At 39.9% G+C, this 16,656-nt stretch overlaps 1 long non-coding RNA gene across 1 annotated transcript; it reads left to right on the top strand.

Moving 5' to 3' along the window:
• The first annotated feature begins 14,884 nt into the window (after positions 1 to 14,884).
• On the top strand, positions 14,885 to 16,416 carry LOC122820328. Its single transcript, XR_006368766.1, has 3 exons — positions 14,885 to 14,996; positions 15,072 to 15,125; positions 16,122 to 16,416. It is a non-coding gene; the product is annotated as an uncharacterized LOC122820328 (long non-coding RNA).
• Positions 16,417 to 16,656: the final 240 nt, after the last annotated feature.

Below are 16,656 nucleotides of genomic sequence, written 5' to 3'. Positions count from 1 at the left end.
GCACAGCGGTTTTGTGTAACTCCCCAAGCACAGCTTGGAGGCGACCATGCTAAAGAAATGTATGCTTATGTTCTGCTTGCAGTCCTGGATTCTCTATCAATAACAATTTGTGTTTATGTTTAGGAAAAAAAAATGTAAAAAGTCAAATTTTTTTGGAACAGAGGAAGAAAAGGACCGATTACATCAAGAAAGTAAAGCCACATCCGTAGAGTCTCTTCATTCTGCCTCTTCTTTCACTTCACATGCTTTAAACACACTGTGTGCATCATAAAAGTGTACTCTATTTACCGTTTCTGTGTTGACATTTGAGAGCTGACCTTTGAAATCAAACGTTCGTGTAGGCAGGGACCAGGGATTGCATTAATGAGGGAATTTAGAGCACAGTGTAGATTTAAAAGTCCATTAACTTTGCAGGGCTCTCTGCATACCAACTCTGCCCAACGTTTTTCCCCAGCCTGCTGCAGCTAATTGCCATTCAGGGTAGGGACGGCAATAAAAGTTCCCGTTCAGCCAGACACTGAGTTTTCTGGTCGCTGTACGAGACAATACGACTTTCTGTGCAAGTAAAAAAGATAAATGGGGAAAAACCGGGCTATGAAGGCAGCTGACTGTATCGGTAGAGGAGAATATTTGGAGGCAGAAATCAAAGACATTCTCCCTGTGCAATCTTTATGTCTTCATTTGGAAAACTGAAAGAACATATCTATAGAGAGGGATCAAGAGGCGACAGAGTGGAATCTTATGGAGCACATGACTCCATTTTCCGCTTTCTAGCATGAGTGAATTAAAATTTAGTCATTTGCATAGGAATGATTTTTATTATTTGAGAGCAGAATGGAAATCTGGCCTAACACATGCAAAATAGTTAGCATTAAATTTAGATCATTTTATGCTTTGATGCTGTTCAGTACTAATTAAATTTTCGGTTTAACTTTGGAATTCAGTAATTGTCAAGGGAGTCTTTTGGACAGGACATGCAAGTTTCCAATAACTATTATTTTTCAGTGGAAAAGAAAGAAAGCGTCCACGTTTCTTTTGAAATTTAACACAATGGCATGTTCGGTGTATTACAACAACCTATAGCTTTTGCGCTTTAAAGCAAATACTTAATCAGGCCAGGGTCTCAAGTAGTTTTCACTCACCTGCAAAACTGATTGGAAACCCATGGCATTTGGGAGGAGCTTCAGTCAGGTTTTAGAAGATTAAAGAATGTTGCTAAAACTTTTAGCATGGACAGTTGCTGTTTTTCTTTCTTTTTTTTTTTAAGGGACCCAGATGTCAGGTTTACTGAGGTGAAGACAGTCCAGAGGGACGCAGATTTCATCCTGTATACAGTATTCAGTGGTGGTAGCTGCCTGTGGTGCTGAAAAACTTCAGCTTGTCTTTTTCTCAAGCGCCTGTTGTTTACATGCGTGCCTTTGTGTTAATGCTCATCTAAGACTTTTCCGGATCCTTCAATCTTTGTGTTTGCCCTGAGGGCTCCCCTTCACTTCTCCTTGACTGAGGAGGAGAAGCCATGTGTATAGACGTAGCCCTCTTTCCCACAACAGACACATCACAAGGAAAAAGGGAGCAAACATTGGTTTCCACTGCCTTGCACTAGGCTCCATTACACGTCAAACTAAAGTGAAGTTGATGAAAGCCTTCAAAAGGCTCTACAGTAAAAGCATCACACTTATTGTTTCCAGGAATTAACGGCTGGCAGCTTGGACTCCTCTCTTTCTGACTTTGCGAGTTGTCCCGAGGGAGAGCGCAGCAGCAATCTACTGTGACAGTCTCATAAACAGCTGTATAATTTATTTTATTTATTCTTTTCTCGTCATTTTTTTTTTATTTTTTTGTCTCAAAATAAAGCCGTTTTCCTGGGAGTGACTACTGTAGCTGACAGCAGCAAATCGCTCTCAGCAGACGACTTTTACCGCAGTTTTCCATCAAGAATTTGAGCGCTTTCTTTTCTCAGCACCGGGAGCAGATGTTTGTGAGCCCGCGTGGCTTCTGCGAGCCGCGCCCCGTTCAACCGAACCAACTCAGCCGCTTCCAAACAACACAGCAATAGCCTGTTTGTGTTTGGGAGCCGATAGGATTCACAGGAGATAATGGACCCAGAGGGGACCTTTGAGACAGAGAGGATGTGGCGCATAAAGAAAACAGCTTACAAAAGAGGGACTTAGCAAATCAACATCGGGAAGGCTGAGGATGTCACACAGCGTGCAGTGACTGTGACTCCCAGCCAAGTCTGCGAAGTCGCAGCAAAATGCCCCTATTTGGGTCCTTTGTTTTCCCACCTAAATCGAGTTTAATGTTTTTTTTTAAACCACGTTCAAACCTCTTCTTCCGTTTCTGTAAATGCAAAACAGAGCATGGCGAGACTGAAAAAGTAATTATGCTTTCTGCTGCCTTTATAGTTACATTTCCTCCTTCCTAGGCCCATCTGCCACCAAGGGTATGAGTTTCCTCCTGCTGAAAGGGCCTTTGAGCCAGAGTAACAAGTGAATAAACAACTCTGACAAAGTCCTTCACAGTAAGTGATACACCAGCACTCATAAAACTATTTTGTCTTGATTCGGTTATAAATGTTTCTTATGGAATAATAGAGTGCTGCTCAGATGTTGGTATTCAGCTAATCACCGTCGAAGCCCTGTAGACTCTTGAGGAATGATTTCATGATTGTAGAATATTTAGACCACAAGAGCTGCAGTTGCCTTAAAGGGCATGAAAAGATTGTGGAGAATTTCAGCTGGTTCTTAAGTAGTTGCCAGGTGCTGTTGGGAGTAGGTTTATCCACAGAAACTGTTTGTTTAACTCTGGAAAGTGATGTAGACATATGCATATGCATGGAATTAATCTGTAATACAATTGAAAAATTTATCTTTTTTAATGCAAAAGGGAAATTTAATACATATGACGGGATGTATCTTATGATCAATATCCCTGCTGGAAGCTGTGTGATTTGTGAGTGTTCCTGAGGAATATCATAAATGTACTCAAATGTACTGGTGACAATCTGATTGTTTAAGTCAATATTATGCTAGAATATATCCCCTCACCCGCAGCTGTATATAAATCTGCAGTTAAGGGTCAGCCTTTAACACGTTCCAATTTTATTCCAATAAATTCTCTTTGATTCCCATTGAATGTTTGCGACTTTGGAAACATGCAGGAATCACATTAATGGGAATGCGGCACTAAGACAAGATTAACTCGATATATTTTGCCCTACTTTGTATTAGCCAGCACTCAGACATCAAACTCTAAATATGAAGCATTTAGAATATTTACACTCTTGACTTAGACTGGGTAGTGTGCTTTGATAGTTCTCTTTTAAATCCCTTCATTTCGATTCCACGCTGTCTGGAAAATCAGTTCAGAGAGTAACACGCAGGGCCAACTGAGTTCTGTGTGTGGAGATCAGACAGAAGTACGACGGGTGTTTAGGAGTACTGCATAGTCACATGCAGATGAAGAAATGTCAGGGGGGCGGGGGGAGCTGAGAAATGAGGGGGAGGGACTCATCGATAACTGATGGAAACACTGTTGGGCGTCTGCTGTCGCTGAGAACCAATTTAACTTCAACGCACTCATTAATCCATTCAGAGATAGCCAATCCCCACGCTCTTAATCAGTTGCGTCTCCCCACTTGTCTTCCTCTGTGTCCCTGTTGACTGATGGGTGCTCCACACACGGCGAGCCAAGAGGGCCCCAGATAACAAGGGCTTTCATATCAACTTGCTCCAATTGTTGAGATGCAGACAGGTATCAAGATCGGCCACTCACTTGTAGGAGTTTGTCACTGTCACAGATTGGTGGCGTGGTGCCGGGACGGGGGTCGACACCAGCATGAGAGGGTGAGATAAGAGGGAGAAGAAGGATGGTAAGAGTTGGATGGATAAAAACAAAGCAACTCAAGAGGAGCTGAAGAATCATTTTGGAGCACAAGAGATCATCCAGAAGTTGTCACAGGAGGGTGAATAATGTTTTAAATTTCTTAGATCTTGTTTGAGACTCATTGTTTTCATGCGCTCCTCCGCTCAAAATTAAAATGGCATAAGTATGATATGCAGTCATAAAATCTAAATACTGGGTTGACTAGAGGAACCATGAGAGTCGCATGAAGAGAAGACAAAGTGAAGGGCTAGAAGGAGAACCTTTCAGGAAATGGTCTTTATTAGTCATGTGTTATGATGAAAAAGATTTTTGCTTGCAGTAAATGTGCCTGAACGTTGTTTTACATGCCACTTAAGTCAATGTCAGAACATCTATCAGCATAAAACTAGAAATCTGGGTTGAAAATGGAGACATTTATACTTAGAATTGGTTTCTTTGGAGGTACCTGTTAGCAAGTGTTTGGAGGAAACAAGCCTTGTTCAAGCTGTCTTTACTGAGTGGTCGATGTGAAAATCATGTTTTGAAATTTTTCACAATCTTCCCCTTGAAACGTGGACACCACCACGCTTGCTTTGATGATTGCAGAGCAGCACGAGAAGAGCGAGGATCATCCAGAAATGCATTGTGGATGTAATGGTGGCTTTGTTCTCTGAGAAGGCACATTTAAAGGGGATTAGTGATGTGCAGACAGGATCCCTCCTCCTACAACCCTTTGATGCCTAATGATGGGCGGGCGTTTGGATTCATCTGGCACTGTGTGGGCCAGATGAAAGCCGAGTTTTAGACAGGGATCTGCTGCTTTCCTCTGGAGGTCTCTCCTCTCGCCTCCACCCTTCTATTCCTGTCTCTGTTGAGGATCTACCTTTTATTCTGAAAGCGTAAATAGCTGTGTTTACCTTCTCCCAGGCTCTTTACGTTGCAGTACCTCATACACCTACCATTGACATAGACACATAAATGCCACGTCTAATTAGCTCTACCTTTTGGTGGACATGTATGATTATCACAACTTTGTTACAGTTGTTTGTATCTCACGATGGAAATACTGACTTTCATGAGCAACGTAAAGAAATGTGTCAAACATTCTAAAAAAGAAAGTTTCAGAAGTGTATTAACTGTTCACTGGACATGCTGAACCCAACTGCAACACAAAATGGATATCAAGAAAGAAAGTCAACGTGATCTTGTGTTGAATGTCTTATTTGTTAATCTGTTGCTAACAGACGACCGTGTTTTCCGGTAATCAAGTGCTACGAAGTAAACATTTGATTTTTACTTTTGCAAGATTTACCAACTGTAAATTTCTTGTGCCTAAGTAGATATAAGCAGTATTTCAAAAGAGCTTATGCTTTTATAAAGATTAATATTACTTATTAATTTGGTATTAAGAGATGAGCGGGGGGTTTTTTCTGGCAACGAACTGCCACGAAGTAGAAGTCAGATTTTTACTTTTGTGTTGAATGTCTGTTATGTAATATATTTACAAGCAATGAAAAACAAAAAAATAAATCACTTTTCTGCCAAATTTAAGATCTACACAATTCTAGCTAAGTAGTATAAGACAAGTTGTATTTCAGAAGAAATTCTTTGTTCTTTGAACAATAACAATGTTTGCCGTTAATCTGTTGCTAAGAGACGAACATGTTTTCTGGTAACCAACTGCCACAAAGCATAAATCAAAGTTTTACTTTTGTGTAGAATGTCTGTAACTGCACAATTCTTGCTAAATAGTATAAGACAAGTAGTATTTCAAAAGAGCAAAAAAAAATCCAGTTTTTTGTTATTGTTTTTTGAACAATAACAATATTTGTTGCTAACCTGTTGCTAAGAGACAGGACGGTTTTCTGGTAAGCAAGTGCCACAAAGTAAACATCTGATTTTTAACTTAAAAAAATTTACCAACTATAAATTCTTTGTGTCTAAAGTATTATTTCAAAATAACCTATGTTTTACAAGCAATAATTAATTTGATGTTAAGAGATGAGTGTTTTTTTTCTGTTAACAAACTGCCACAAAGTATAAATTAGATTTTTACTTTTTGGTAGAATGTCTGTGTGGTAATATATTTACTACTAAAAAAAAAAAAAAAAAAAAAAAAAAAAATCACTTTTCTGCAAAATTCACCAACTGCACAATTATTGCTAAGCAGTATAAGACAAGTGGTATTTCAAAAGAGCAGAAGAAATCCTATGTTTTTTGAACAATAACAATATTTGTTGTTAATCTGTTGCTAAGAGACGAGCAGTTTTCGGGTTAAAAAAGTGACAAAATTTGCCCAAATTTTAATGTTAGCTTATACACTATTTTAACATGCTGAAGTCCTTGTTACTCAACATGCTTGCGACTCTCCACATGCTGTTGAGTACATTGTAGCTCTCCTTAGCATTGATGCTAATTTTTAGCATCAGAACGGTGGGTTCCAACCAACAGACTAACTTTGGCAGGCCCTGTTTAAGTTTCTTAAGAAATGTTCTAGTCTTACCTTGTGATTCCTCCCTGTAATTGTTTCTTGGACACAATTTGACACCTCCTGCTTTTTAAGTAAGATAAGTTGGTCCTTTCAACAACCTGCATTTCACAGGGCTACAGAATTGCAGCTGTCAACAAATTATTTCTGGATGCCACTCAAATGTGGCCGTGTAAAGCACGTTGATTAGTCCTAAAGGTTACTTCACTGTGAAAATGTTTACGTAAACAAAAGACAGAAACAAATTTAGACTTTTTAGAGGCTCTTTGTCACCATCTTGGCATGAACTGTGTTGTGTTGTAGCGTCCCTTGGGAATATAATTTTAGTTCTTTTAAGTAACTGGTAAATTTGGTGGAAGTGTAGAAAACATTCCTGTTTGCATTATTATTTTCACAAAATAGGCAGCCACACCCTGCTGCTGCTGCATACCTTGGATCATCATAGATTTGTGGTAATTGTGTTTCCATTTTAAACAGGAGTTGCCACAAATTCTCTTTTATGGTTTCAGAAAAAGTGACTTTTAAAAATGTTTTTGGTTTGCTGGCTTTAAGCTCCACTAAAATATGGTTTAGCATTTGTTGGTAGTCCTTATCCTTGTTTTCCCTTTGATATCTTCACCTTGCCCTCATCTTATTCCATTCTTTTTCTTCAGCTATTTTTCATTTTCATTTGTTCTTCCAGCCTCATTTAAATAAAACATCTCAGGACTTTCCCTTTTCAATTACGCACTCAGGTCATGTTTAAGCTCTGGGTCCCTGTGCTTACTCGAGCTCCTCTCGCCCTCTGTCGTGCTCTCGATCATTGTCTCTCTGCGGGGAATTATATGCTTCTAATCCATCAATTAATGATATCAGCGCATCGTTTCTCTGCTCCATTAGGAGCCGTGTCATCATACGACTAAGTATAAAACCCCTGTAGCCGCCTGAGCCTTAACTAATATCAGATCCAATCTGCTCCTCCTGCTCTATGCCTGTACTTTGCACCTTTGCAAAGAATGTGACTTCTGGGCTTGTTTTCCTTAGAAGAAATTCTTTTTAGTTTTGGCAAAGTATGTCGAATGAAGTACATAAGATTCTTTCCAACAAATCACTTTATGTCCTAAAAGTCATTCTGGAGCGACATTCATCAGGCAGACATTTTGTAATGTGTTGCCGTATGCTTTTTATCTTTTTTGTTCTTTGTCATGTTATGACCACAACCTTTAATTTAACTTAATTGAATGCTGAACATCTGATAGAGAAATGTTCGTGGCATGTGGGACTACTGAAAACCTACCAAGACATGGTCATCAACCTAAACTTACAAGACAGAAAAAGGAGAACATCAACTAGAGAAGCAGCCAAAAGACCCACGGTAACTCTTGAAGAGCAGCAGTCACCCACAACTCCCATGAGGCAATCTCTTGTCAAAATAACAATTACTCATGCACTCCACAAGCTTTTATGGAAGAGTGGCAAATATACACGTGTATTTGCAAGTAGATCTATGAGATCTACTTGCAGTTGCCACAAGCTTTACAGGAGACACTACAAGGAAGTCTGCTGTTGAAGAATGAGCTCAGTCAGTTGGCCTGAAATCTATATCTGGTAGAAAACTAACACTACATGTCACCTTAAACACAGCATGTTCCCATTGAGACATGGCATCACGGTTTTCTCTCGCAGGGGTGGGAAGCTTGTCAAAGTTGATAGCAAGAGGATGTGGCTAAATTTTAAAAAACATACCACCAGAACTACAATGTAACAGTTTGATTAAAGAATACCATTGTGTTTTAATGACCCAGTCAAAGTCCAGATCCAAATACAATTTAGGTCAGAAATCTCTGTCTCTAGTGGTGGCAAGGAAAAAAGATACATTCCCTAAAAGCCCGTCTGTAATTGCACTGAAACCTGGATATTCAAAAACTGACCAATTGAAGATGATGCACATTTTTCCATCCTGTTTATTCAATAACTATTTCCCTGTCCATTTTGTACTCGGCCTCTTGCCCAATGACCAGCCCCTCACCCTCGTGTTCCTGCGTGAATAAGTGGGGGAAGACGATTGACGATGGTTGGATAGAGGGATGCCATGAAAGAGTGCACATTGTCCTCCTCACTGTCATTAAAACAGAGGCTGAAAGTCCTAAAAAAGGCTTAAGCTTTATATCTCTCAGATGTTAAGTGCTATTCATTTGTTGAACACATGAATGATGGCAATTACTTGCACAGATGTCTGTTCAACATCCCTGATGATTGCAGGGTCACACTGTAGGAAATAATGAGGTCTTGTTTACTGGAGATTGCAGACAAAAAAGAAAAAAAAGGAAATAGCTTTGAGTCCCACAAAAGTTGCCGTCGCTGAGATTCCATACCACAGCCAAAGGTGAAACACTGTAAAGCAATGCAGTTAATAAGGATGTTTCAGTCACACTGAGGAAGAAAGCTAGAGGGAGATGGGGTTTATCTGTCAGAACAAAATGCTGGTTCTGATGGTTGTAAAAGATTAATGTTGTGTTTAGTCAAGTGTTGCCTCTATTGAAATTTTTGTGCCCGACCACGGTTTAGTCACTGCACATCCTCTTGGACCATACGAATAATCTCACACTCAGATGCCTGCGATCAAAAAGAAAAAAGAAAAAAAAAAAAAAACCTCTAAAACACAGGCTGCGTTTACACTGCAGCCTGAAGTGACCCAATTCCGATTTTTTTGTCAAATCAGATTTTTTTTACTGGGGCCGTTCACACTGCCAAACATTTGTGACCTGTATGAACGGGCAACCATCTGAAAGTGTCCCACATGCGCAGTAGAGGGCGGAATAGCATCAGCGTTCTCAGTGTTCTGCCAACCACCATAAAAGGAAGAAGTCCTGAGTGTTTGCGGAAGTCATGTGTAGTTTTCTCATGTGGGAGCGAGAACGCAGCCTGTTGAATTTGACAGGTAGCCAACACCACACAGTGCACGATTGAACCTGTTATACCTACGATTTTTGTCAGCTAGTGTGTGATCTCTCAGGTTTGGGAAATTTTTAAATCGTATAGTGTGAACTGAGCTTTACACATTTGAAGTTTTTGTCCGACTGGAGCAGAATATTAACAAGTTAATCCTCATTACAGTCCGTCATGGTTGTTGTTTTTCTTCCCGCTTGCGCGTATCAGGACGCAGAACAGTGACATTTGTTGCATATCAGTGACGTTCAATTCGACCCGAACGTTAGGTCGCATTTGAATCGGATACGTATCGGATAAGGGTTGCATTCGAAAAGAATCTGACCTGTGCTGTTAAGACTGTCATGGAAAGATCAGATACTGGTCGCATTATGTCAAAAAAATCGAAACTGGGTCACTTCAGGCTGCAGTGTGAACGCAACCATAAACTCACCCAGGGGAGTGAAGCACAAAGTGTTCCATTCACTCCGGAGAAGGGCCCATCAATATTTTAACGGCCTCTGCCTGGCCCGTGGGTGAGCATGCCAGCTTGGCAGACTGTGTGCTAATTGAAAGAGAAAGGGGTACACTGATTGTGCGAGGCCATTCTTTTGAAGTGCTGCGTTAAATGTTTCAGCAGCGCCTGTCGGAGTGCTTCCGGCGCTGAGTCTGAGGCCACCCTCCCAGGGAGAACCAACAACACCTGGGTGGCTATTCGTCTAGTCAGACTGGACTCGGCTTTGTCTTGTCAGCACAATGAAACGACTTTATTCTTAGGTTTTCATTCAAAATCGGCTCCTGGGCTAAAGAAATAATTCATGGCTTCTATTGTTGGAGCACGCCATCTATAGGGATAGATTAAGTTAATGAGACGTCATCTGTGGGAGAATGTGAAACAAGGGAAGCAGACAGGGACAGAAACACAGCACCTTTGGGTAACATTAGCAGAATTAGAGCTACCACATAGAATAAAATTAAATCAATATAAGTTGTTCAGCAGGGATCCCACTGCTTCGGTTATATAATTCGGCTCATATTTCTGCAGTATAGTTATATGGAAACACTGGGATCTTAATGGTAAGACTTCCATGATGTTCTCATTGCATCGTGTATGTCATAGTTTGGTCAATTCCTCTAGAATCCTTAGTTAATTTAAAATCGTACGTCTCACAAGTGGGACGTGTCGTGGTTTGGGAATGGTTTGCTGCAGCACGACCTAGCCAATCGTCACAATATCAGGTTGAGCCATGAGTTCAACCATGTATTACAGAGTGACTAAAATGTAAGATTGTCCATTAACAACCCCATGCAATGTCTGAAAATTCCTAGGCCAAATCAAACCCCAGATTTTTATTTCATTCATATGCTGTGTGGTTACTCAGCCAGAAAAAAAAGACATTTTTGTTGATATTTTTACTTTATTTAGCATTACAAGGTCTATTTTTGATTGAGTGAGTGTAATTGCATTTTCTTGTGCTGAGACATGTAAAGAAGATTAGACTGTACGTAATATTTCTTTTGAAACAAATTGCTATTCATTTGTATGTCCTAATTCTTTAGCTGTACATTCTGTACACTACGTGAAAGAAGTTAAAGCACTGGCGTCAGTGTTTCGATGTTCATATTGTCCGATGATTCAGACACTTAAGAGTGATATTCAAGCAGTAGTCTCCTGTTGTTTACCTATATGTATGGGATTGCTCTTTTAGAATCTGTGTGAGCCACAAACCTCACACTGAGGCAAGAGACAAAACATCTCTTGTCGGCAAGACAATTTTTTTTGCTACAAGCATCTCTCGTCTTGCAGACAAATATGTCCTAAAAGCATATACATGCTTTTAAAACAGTAAAAATCAAGTATATGTTTGACATGGTTTTAGGTTATCCAAACAAAACTTTTTAAGCTAAGTTATGAATCAAAATATAGCGTGGGTGGTTAAACAGTGGGGAAAACTATCCTCACAGAACAGGCACTCAAATGTTCTACAGCAGTGAATGCACCACCATAGGTGCACACTGCTTTGATTAGGCTGATGAGTTTCACCGGTTACTATGTTATAGTCCACCAGGACAAAGAAGCCATGTGGAGGACACAGCCTGTTGTTTTGGAAGAAAACCAATTGCAGCCAAGTTAACGGTTTTTATCTTGAAGAAAACACACATTTTAAAACTAAAACTGAACTGAAATCCTGCCCCTAGGCTGGACTGAGCTGTTGGGGCTACCAGATGAGGAGCTGCTTCTCAGAGGGATGAGTAAAATGGAGGTCCAGGTGAGCTAATCCTTCCATTGTTTTCTCATGCCTGCCTAAACCAGCTCTATTGCTATCACTTCCAAGGGCTTTCCTGCACGCAAGTTAATGGTATTGTTCTTTTTCTCCATTATTCAGATTTCTGCTTGTCCGTAACACTCACTGCTAAGTAACTGAGGCCGTTCTGAGCCTGGCTTTATATTGCCCCAGCCAGAGTTCAGACCCTAAATCTGTGGAGTCTCTTGAAAAAGGAATTAGAGACAAGAGATGTTTTTCCAATTTGGTAGATTTACAGAACTTCTACGTAGGACTGTGAGTAAATATTGTCCAGTCAAGATGTGGGATGCTGAGAGGCTTGCCAAACACAGGACTGAATGTTGATATCGAAGAAAAAATTGCTTCAACAAAACATTAACAATAGGTATGACTTTTTTTTTTCCCTCCAGGGGGTCTTTTGTGGTCTCTAGTGTCCCTTATATGACAGTAGGCTGACAGGAAAGAGGGAAGGAGAGGGAGGAAGACATGCGGCAAATGTCAGTCAGGTCTGGGAATCGAACCCGCGACGGCCGCGTCGAGGACCCAAGGCCTCCAAATGTGGGTCGCTCTATCCCCTACGCCACCACAGCATGCCAGGTATGACATTTAGACATATTTTAAACATTTTTCCTCTTATTGCCAAATTTTAAAAAAAATTAAAGCTGTTTATAAATTAAGTAGCACTTCAATTTGAATATTGCACATAAAATACATAACTTTAGGCATTCAGCATAAAAATGAACAAAATTAGGCAAAGTTGATCATATTTTAGACTGTCAGATGAAAGCAAAGTACTTTCAAAATGCTTAGTATGTGTGGAATATTCATCAACAAGCAATTTTTAGATATTTATGCCACCTTGGTTTCATATAGGACTGGAATCTGTTTGGGGCTAATTTATTGAAATACATTTTTTTACAAGGGGTTATTTATTCAAAAAGCACTTAAATGACATTATGGGGAAAAAAATAAGAGATATTGTGGTCCAATGTTAAAAATTTCATTTTTTTATTATTATTTTTTTTTTTTCAGACATGTCTGTTACCAATGTGTTTTCTGGCACAACTCTACCAACTCAGGTGCACATAGAGCCAAAATGCCTTGTCTGTCTACCAATAGAGGATTTTTGCAGCACTTCAGGTGTTGCTGGACTCTTCACCATTACATATGTTTCAACCACTGAGCAGTTTTTTTGTAAAAATCTTCATGCAAAAATATTGGCATGCATACTATAAAATTTGTTTCAGTAGCAACTGCATTTACTCTTGTTCCTCTGCAGTTGTAAGTCTGCTGATTCAGTCAACCCTCCTGGGATCTAATGTCAAACTGATAGCTGTCCATCTTCCTTCCTTCTGTCCTTTAGCCTCCCAGGCTTCTTCATTTTGACTTCTAAACTACTGCTACCAATTTCCTATTGTCAGCAAGCAGAGTGAAATAGGTATTTGGTAAGAGACTAGTAAGAAATGAGAAGGTCTCTTTTTCTTTTTTTTAACCCTCCTTCCATCCACAAACACCAGTAGAAGGCTGACTTTCCACAAACCGTACAGAGTGTAGTCTTTAGGGGCTCTTTTTGAAGTTGAGCCCAAGGATTACCATGGTTGCTTTCTCAGCAGTAGCAAACCTGTGTCTGATTCCTGAGTTTGCAGGAGAGGCAATGGAAGGAGGAGGAGGAGGAGGAAGATGTACAGGGTGCTGTGAGAAAGGATGGGGAGTTAAAAATCCCTGGGGGATGGTATGGGTTTGTGGGGGATTGGGCTGGTTGGGGAGAAAAAAATAAAAGCAACCCTTGCATACTGACAAAAGGAAGAGATGGTGGCGATAAGAGAGCATGCATATATGCATCTGTCCTTCCAAAGAGAAGATTCATGACTCACTAATTAGTCACGAGCTTGTTTCATTATTTAACGATGTTCAGCAGTGATTCAGGCGATCGTGTTTCTGCCCCATGCACTGTTATGTCTCATCTCTTTTATATGTGCCATGAACTTTAAACATGTAGAACAATGAGCTTCTGGAATAAAGAAGGTTCAGTCATCAAAATTGAATCCCTCCATATCTAATAATGGCAATCATTGTATGCTTTTGCTTTCCCTTTCCATTTGTTGCTATGAGGTGACAAAGGGGTTGGCAGACTTGTCAACAAGTGAGTGTTTGTGATTAATAGTATTTACAAAAGAACTATGCATATCTTAATTTTATAAGTGTGCTTACAGTAGTTTAGATCCAACTCTTCACATTTTTTTCTTTTAAATTCTGCTGATGTAAAAACAAGTAAATGTATTTTTCAGCCACATGGCACAATCAAGTATGTTATTTTCAGCTATAAAAATTCTTTACACAACAATCAACTTAAAAATAAAAAAAATCCTTCACAATTTGAGAGCTTGAAATTGGACTCTCTTTAAGAAGCTTCTACACTTTCAGACACACCGCCTTCAGCACGTCATCACAACAACACTTCTCATTGAGTAGTAGTTTGCATGATAAGCTCAGGCTTGCAGTACCACCCGGTATTAGCCAATTGCTGCTGGTGCTAATCTGATGGAGCCGTTTGAGGAAGGCATGGGGAGAGCTGCAATGAGGCGGAAGCTCCAAAGAAGAGCTGCATGGGAAAATGCTGTGTCATGTGGGATCAATCATTTAGGACCCTTGATGGCTGCCATGTGTGTCTCAAGGATTTCTCAAACATGTATGGAAGAATCAAATCAATACTGTTTTTGATGAGGGAATAACATGATATAACCCCCCCCACACACACAATTTAATTGAGCTCATCTTACTATTGCAATTAATGTGCGGATACTGTTTTCTTAAGAGAAATCCCTTCTGGAAATTGAAACGGCATCTAATTTCAGCAAACTCTCTACTAATGGTACTAATGTAACCATACCATAAAAAGCTGATCATATCAATATAATTTTTTCAGGTGACAGACATGAAATTGTAGGTACAAGAGAACAGCCTAGAGGCTCACAGATGATGTTGAAGAAATGAAGTCATGTTAGTCCTGAGGCTGAGCATTATGACAAATGGTGTTGGTGGTTCACACAGGTGACAGAAGCAAACTGGCCAGGTAGAGATGTTGGTAGGGAGACAGGAGCCTCACAGGTGAAGCATAGCTTCTATTAATGTGGTCAGACCAAATATAGCTAATTACTTAGCTAAATTGTATGAAGGCTTGTGAAGTAAAGGGTCTAATCATGTGTAAATGCATATTGTGGTAAGAAATGCTACTAAGCAGTGAGTTCATGAACATGGTATGTTTTATCTTGGCTGCATCAGCAGCAGCCAGGGTCAGCAGATGCTCAGGCAGTGGAGGAGTACAAGATGGAAGAGCAGGGCCACATCAGATAACTCGGCTTTATCTAAAAGAAATGGCGGTTCAAAACCAGCAAGCAAAACTCTACATTTCCAAGAGGAATTGTTTAAGGAATTCCATTCAATTCACTACAGTCAGTGTTTGTATTTAAAAGATTCTAGATTGTAGTTTTATACATATTTTGAACTTCATATTGTTTTTATGGTAGATGTCCTGGAACTGATCAAGTTGTTCGAGTCAATCCTTCAATTTCTTCCTTGAGGTCAGCGGCCCTCATTTAAGTACTATATGTTGTTTCAGTAGAGAGCTTGATGATGCATCCACATCCTTTATACATCTTTCCTGTTTTTGACCATAATTATCCTGCAATTGATTCTTATTAATTTATTAGTGCTCTGATATCACAACTATTTACCCCTTTAAATCATGTTCACACCTTTACCAGTCATTATTCTAGATGAATCAGAAGATCTGAACAAGATGGCAAGTATTGTTGCATGCAGCTTTTTTTTCTCTCTCACTTTTTCTTAGGTTGTGATGAACTGGCACTTATCAGTTAAGTGGTAACACTGGAATATAACTGAAGGAGGCCAAGGAAGCTTTCCAAGAAACGGCACCTTTGTGGACAGATAGCCCTCTTGACACAGATTTTTGCCAACATGTTCAGACCAAGGACAGGCTAATTAGGATGCCTAAACTTCTCTTTTGGGTGATTTGTTTTTCAAACCTGGATATAACTTCCCTCCTACGCCCCAGTAAGAAATGAGAAGCCACTAATTGCATCAACTGGGGTTAAGGAACTTGTTGCCAGCTGGAGGACTGTTGTCCATGCAGTAGCTGTCCAACATGAGGCTCATATCTATTTGCTCAATTAACTTCAGATGGTGATTTGTTTTATTTTTGTTTGTTTGTTGGCCAGGCAGTATAAATCTGACTGAATCTATTTTAGTCCATCAACATAGGTTGAGGTACATCTTAATGCTGTAAATGACAATCATAGGTTAAGTATGAACAATAGATGACAGCAAAATGCTTTGGATAGGATCTTTAGTACAAGATGAAAATGCATCAACAGAGATTTTTTCTGAATGGAGAGTGGAAGCAGTCAACATTAGTAATAGGAAAAGACTGCCTGTTTATCTGTGTAAAGCTCTGTGTGGAGGAAACCACGTTTGGAACATGACTGGCTTGATAAGTGATGTATAAATAACCAGAAAGCACTCAGACAGAAGCTTGTCTTTGCAAATTTGTCTCTTAGTGTGGCTATTGAGCTGACCATGAACTCCTCCGTATGCCATCCGCGCGAAATGATCTACCAAAGACAGAAGTGGAGCTACAGCATGACCTGAAAGGAGAAGAATCGAGACTTTTCATTGACCCGATCAAAGTCTAACTTTCAGCCTGACTGGAATACAATACCGAGATCTTCAGAGAGTTGTGTACCAATAGACATCTGCAAACCTCAATCTGTTAAAGCAAGGTTGTGAGGAAGAGAGGGACAGCATTTCCCTACAATGATCAGGCAGGAAAACAATTAGCAGTTACCATAGCGAAATGTGTCGCTACATGCTTCTGAATGAGGCGTTAACTTTAGTTGTTTCATGAACATTTTTATTTTTTATTTTACTTTGTCAGGACAGAGGGAGGGATGGAGAAGCTCTTGGCTTAGTCGATTTGAAGTCGTCTTCATGTTGTTTTGTCACAGCATCCATGACACAAAGCGATGCATAATAAGCTGAAAGATTCCATGTGCGATGGTGTGTAGAAATGGAGAAAGAGAGCGTGCACTGAGG

The sequence above is a fragment of the Gambusia affinis genome, linkage group LG18 (assembly GCF_019740435.1).
Source record: "Gambusia affinis linkage group LG18, SWU_Gaff_1.0, whole genome shotgun sequence".
NCBI classification, from domain to species: domain Eukaryota; kingdom Metazoa; phylum Chordata; class Actinopteri; order Cyprinodontiformes; family Poeciliidae; genus Gambusia; species Gambusia affinis.
The sequence above is the reverse complement of the archived record's forward strand: the minus strand, read 5'-3'. Positions and strand labels throughout refer to the sequence as shown.